The following is a 6000-nucleotide window of genomic DNA, read 5'->3' as shown; positions in this document are numbered from 1 at the left end:
AAATTCTCAAAAAAAATGTAAAAATCTAAATCTTTTAACATTTTAGGCCAATTTGTTTTCTGTTACATATTTTTGGTAAAAAAATTCACAATAAGCGTATTTTGATTGGTTTGCGCAAAAGTTATTGTGTTTACTAACTATGGGAAAGATTTATGTCATTTTTATTGTTTTTTTTTAACTAGTAATGGCGGTGAGCTGCTATTTTTTTTTGCGGGACTGCGACTTTGCGGCGGACAGATCGGACCACTGACTGACATTTTTGACACTTTTGGGGGTACCAGTGACATTACTACAGTAATCAGTGATATAAATATGCACTGTTACTGTAAAAATGACACTGGCAGGGAAGGGGTTAACTTTACTGGTGATCAAGGGGTTAAGTATGTCCCTAGGGGCATGATTCTAAAAGTGGGGGGGGGTGTGGCTTGTGATGTAACCACAGAGACATACGATCCTACATAGCAGGATCGCATAGCCTCTGTGATTACTTTAGTGAGAATGACATACGGCTGTGTTTACATCAGCCATCTGTTTTTCTCCCTCTCCTGCGGGAGATTGCGAGTGGCTGGCGGCCATAGGAGCCGCCGGCCACACGCGCTGGCTCCCCAGGGAACAGGCTCATGGGCGAGCGACGTACCCCTACGTCACTTTGCCTGTAAGCGGCTGACTGCCGCAGTAAATAGTCGTGCAGCGGTCAGCAAGTGGTTAACTTGTAAATGTAGCAGATTTTCCAGGCATTTGGGCCTGATGTGGGTCTGCCATGGTCACCGGTATCACCTTCAGCCCATTTAAGCTGAATACCCAAGTGTGAGATTTGAGTCAAAGACCAGTCCGGCATCTTTGGTTTGTTTTGTTTATTTTATATAGGGGATGGGAGAGAGGAATGAGTGGGATACTCCTCTCTCTGGCTCAACTAGGTACAAAATGGGACACTTGAAGGAAAATGCTTTTCAGCGCTGTCTTGATGCCGGCTGGGGGCCAACCAACGCTTGCTGGCGCTTCATTGACTTGCTGTACTGTACTTGAAACCCGACTTCTGACACTCTGGTTAGCTCAAAAGTCCTGGACTGTACTGAGAACTGACTTCTGACACTCTGGGTAGCTCAAAATTCCTGAACACTGCTCCCTCCAGTCCTCCCTTACTGAGGTAGCTTCTGTAAACTGCTTCTGCTGCTGCAAGTCTCAACACTGTACACTTCATGGCCCAACTGCTGGCACCCCCTCTACACTTCAGGGTTCACACACTGCCACCCCCTTTACTCTTCAGGGTCTACACACTGGCACCCACTTGTACACTTCAGGGCCCAAACTCTGGCACCCCCGTTACACTTCAGGGTCAACACTGGCAACCCCTTTACTCTTGCTCCTGTACCGGATAGCTAGCTCCCGGATCCCTCTGACTTTCACCGGAGTGGTCCCCTCTCACTAGGCAGACCCCCCAGGGGCAGTTTGCAGTACTAACGAACTGGGAATGCTTTCCTGAAACTCGACCCCTCTCAGCTTGCTGGTCCTCGGTACATCGGATCCTCTCTGCAGCTCAGCTCAGCCCTCTGTCCCCTCTGACAAGCCGCCTGGGACACCCGATTCCACTGACAGGAGGAGAGACAGTCGTACGCTCCTTCCCGGGACTCTGCTTCCCGCCAAAGACGCTGCGTCATGTGCTCCCCCTCAAACTTATACCCACTCCCAGAATGCTGTGCAGCAGAATCTGCCTTTCTGGGGTAGATACAAGTATGGGTGAACCATTGGCTGGGTTTCCTCCACCGCCCAATGAGAACCCTCTCATTGAGTACAGTGGTGAGACTCCCCAGTCTCAACAGCCACACCCGGGAGACATGACAGTCCAGCTGAAAATCATGGCCCTGCTGTTAAGCAGACAAGGTCCACTATACTTTACCTAGCACCTACCTTGTAGGGTGCTACATCAACAAGTTTCGCCTCCGGGTCGCCCCAAAGAAGCTCCGGACCCTTTTTCTAGGTCGGAGCGACTTGTGTCGCTCCTATTAGAACGGGTCCGCAGCTTCCCTATGGGAGGCGACCTGCGGCGACCTGTGAGGCGACCAGGTCGCCTCACAGGTCACCCCAGTGTGAACCGGCACTCAATATGATTTTGATTTGTTACTTCGGATAATTCGTGACTTTGCATGCATTCGTTTTTGTTAGGTTCCATTGGTTTAGATACAGCATTCGTTACTTCAAGCTCAGACCCTTCGTTCATTATTAGGCTTTTACGCATTTATTCAGAGACTTGCAAATCCAACAAAACATTACAACTGGCCCACCACACCCTGTCTGGACTCTGGATGGAATGTAGTCTGACACAGAAAAACACACAAAAAATATGGGACAAGCTTATTGACCAGCTGATAACACACTAACGCTGCCCATCCAAAAATCGATCTGAATATATCCAAAAGAGATTACGAATAAGAATGCATTCATCAATTTTTTCTTTATATTCAGTGATAACGAATAGTCAGAAAGAAGGAAAAACAAAATTATCCAAATGTAATTGATTTGTTAAATTCGTAGGTTGAATGGCTTTTCCTTTTTTCGGATTTCTGTTCTTTTGGATTTTCATTCTTTCAGATTTTGGTTCTTACTGGGTTTCGTTCTTTTGGATTTTCATTCTTTCTGACAATTCGTTTTTGTACGCATTCGTCAAAAGAGTCTTTCGTTCATTTGGATGCTCCTGAATGAAGGAATATGCCGAATTTCATCCGAAAAATTAATTCATAATGAAACTAATTGCCCATGTCTAATTAGTACCCTAGGAACTTTCCAAGGTTAAAAAAATACAAAAAACAATACTACATACCTAAGCTTTTGCAGGTATTTTTTTTTAGCATCTAACTGTTTGGCAAGCTCTGCTGACCCAAGGATAGTTAAAGCATGGCTTTTATATCATAAGATAGCATCAAGAGCCTTTTCTGTATTTAGGCTGTCTTATCTAAAGCATAGGGTTAAACATTTTTACGAATACTATCATTTTCCAGCTCTACAGCTTGTAACATGATAAGCAGCATTCTTCAGGTATTTTAGTATCTACCCTCCAGCAATGCTCATATGAACTAAAAGTTTTTTAACCTACAGATGTGCTCTTGTATATGTATATATATACTATATAGATGTAAATGCACAGTCTGCTATATAAATACCAGTAGTGACTGTTGGCTAGTAAGCACTGAATTGTCAGTTATGTAAAAAATGCAAAAGTGCTTTGACACACACAAGCCCTTAATATGTTGAAAGAATTTGCAGGTGACACCCTTTTCCACACCCCTGCCTCCTACAGGAGTGACTCACATTCTGTAAGGGAGAAGACTTGCGGATGTTTTTTCCTACGCTCACAGAAGCCTGGATTTACCTGCATAGCAGGTGACTTACTTCGTCTGCCTGATAAGACCATTGGATCTTGCTGCAGAGTGCCCTGTATTTGTAAGGTAGGTTGATACTGGCATTATCTTGCCCTTTCATGCCTGTTCATAAGCAGATGTCTCATTGAGAACAAAGGGTAGTGATAAAACTGCCAGTCCTTGATTGCCTCAAGCAGTGCCAGGACCCGCTTTAATCTTCCAGCTGATGAATGAGGGGAATGTTCAGTATGTGCAGTAAAATCTTTCTTGTTCAGTTAGATAAAAACTGTATATATTGGTTGCTATGGGCTTCTACACTTAAAACGATATTTCCCTTTGAATTACTTGCTGAATCCTCAACATTTGTATTTTTTTTTCTAATTGAATTGCTTTGTATTATATTTGCAGATTTACTTTGTACTCGTCTCTTCATTTGTGATTATAGATCTTTACAGATTGCAACAGCTCCATTAGATTTAAACATGGATAGTATGTCTTAAGCTTTTCTTGTCGGTGCAAACTAAACTTATACTACTCAACTGAAAAAGCAACGCCATTTGGCTACCAAGAGACTATTTTATGTTCCTTAATTGCCGGTGTTCATTAAAGGTTTAGTATAGTTATTTAGGTATGTACTTTATGTCAGACATACCTACCAACATGAATATGTATTATTAATAAGCAGCTAATTAGTATTAGGGCATTTAAATAGCAATATTAAAGGGCTAGTAAAATGAAAACACAAGCTACCTTTATATAAATGAACAGGTCATTCACAGATATACTAAGCCTGCAATAGCCCCCATGTTTGTACAAAACTTCAGATATTAGGAACTGCATTTGCTATAAGTGCACTTTCACACTGGTTCGCTTCAAAAGTGCCAGTAAAACGCCTATGCATTAATGGAGCATTTTTGCGCCATTTTTTGGCATGTTTGCAGCGCTTTTGGTGCATGGACATGTGACTCAAAAACTGCACCAAAAATGTTTAGTATGTGCGTATTTGGAGGCATTTTTGAGGCGCTTTTGAGGAGGGTCCTATTCATTTCGATGGAGAGGAATGTTTTTGGTGAGGTTTTTTTTTTAGCACCCCAAACATGCTCCAAAGATGCTAAAAGCAGGATTTTTTTCACTGCAATGAAAGCACACTGCCCCAGTGTGAAAACATTCATTGATTTTCAAGAGAAGCATTTTTCTCAAGCTTTTCAAGTGCTTTTATTTAAACAAAAAAGCACTTGAAAAAGGATCCTTTCACACAGGCTTTCCGCCGGCGGACTCTGTTTTGCTCAGCGTCGATCGATCTGCCGATCCCCGCTGAGCAGGCCGATGACAGGTTTGTCTCCGCTTACTTTGCAGAAACAGACCTCTATGGGAGATCTGATGAAAACGGACCGCCTGTCCGTTTTCATCTGATCCTATCCGATCCGATTCTCCAGACGGATGGAAAATAGGGTTTCCATCCATCTGGTATTCACGGACAGGATCAGATCAGATAGCGGCGGGTGTCAGAGGAGATGTCACCGCTGACATCTGCCACTCCATAGAGGTGCATGGAGCTTTAGATCAGATCCACCTGCAAAAACTGACAGGCGAACTTGATTGGAAAGCTCCTGTGAAAGGGGTCAAACTCCTCAGTGTGAAAAGATCCTTAGGTTCTATTCATACCAATGCGTTTTTTTATGCTTTTTGCAGAAACGCAGGACATTATTTTTAACATGGGTTCCTATTAGTGATTGACCAATATTGTTTTTTTATTGCCGATATGGGCCGATATTATTATATAATATATTTATATATTATATAATTATATATTATATATTTAAAAATGTTTTTTTTTTTCTTTGACAAGTACTCTGTCTTAAAAGACCCCAAACCCCTCCTCTGCCCTTAAAAGCATTCAAAACGCCAAGTTTGGCTGTCTTGAATGCTGTCATTTTTTTTTTATCTGGCGCCAGTACCCGGAAGTGATGTCATGACATCACTTCCGGGTTTTTGCATGGAGACCCGATCAGAGCCGAATGCGACTTTGATTGGGTCTTCGGCGGCCATGCAGGCTGGTTGCCCGGGTCTCCTGGTGGGACAGGAGACCCGGGCGAGTCGCAGAAGGCGGTGGGAGGGGGGGGGGAGTCCCCTCCTGCTTCTTGTAATGAGAGCTGAGCGGCTTCTCAGCCGCATTGGTTGTCATTACAAGACAGCCGACCGTCGGCTATGGACGCCAGTACCAGGGTGATGCCTCTAGCTGTAGGCATCACTCTGGTACAAGCACTTTCCGAAATATCGGCACTATCGGTCACCTTGGTGGCCAATTCCGATATATCGGGGAAAGTGCAGATCGGCTCTCGATATATCGGCTTTGCCAATAATCGATCCCTAGTTCCTATGGAACACGTTTACATCAATGCATTTTTGTGCCTCTGGATTTTTGGAAAGGGTCAGGGACTTTTTAAAACGCAAAACGCTTTTTTTGTTTCAATAGACTTTAATAGAGAAGCAGCAGAAAATCATGTGGCACGTTTTTAATGCATTTTTAACTCGTTCTGCATTATTTAATTTAATTATCTGCCCAACAACAAATTGGCCCAATTAAAAGAAAAAAAGAATCAAAAACGCAAGACGCATCAAAAGCGCAACGAAAAACATGTGT

The 6000-nt window shown here is 43.2% G+C and overlaps 1 protein-coding gene across 12 annotated transcripts in view; it reads left to right on the top strand.

The window, feature by feature from the left end:
• Positions 1 to 3295: 3295 nt before the first annotated feature.
• SCEL (sciellin) overlaps positions 3296 to 6000 on the top strand; it is a 125577-nt gene continuing 122872 nt past the window's right edge. For all 12 annotated transcript variants that reach the window (XM_082245548.1, XM_082245550.1, XM_082245556.1 and 9 more), the window contains exon 1: positions 3296 to 3443. The gene's annotated coding sequence lies outside the window, so the exon portion shown is untranslated. The remainder of the gene's footprint in view (positions 3444 to 6000) is intronic.

This window comes from Pelophylax lessonae (assembly GCF_965119305.1).
Source record: "Pelophylax lessonae genome assembly, chromosome: 2".
In the NCBI taxonomy this organism is placed as follows: domain Eukaryota; kingdom Metazoa; phylum Chordata; class Amphibia; order Anura; family Ranidae; genus Pelophylax; species Pelophylax lessonae.
This window is presented reverse-complemented; position numbering and strand designations above follow the sequence as displayed.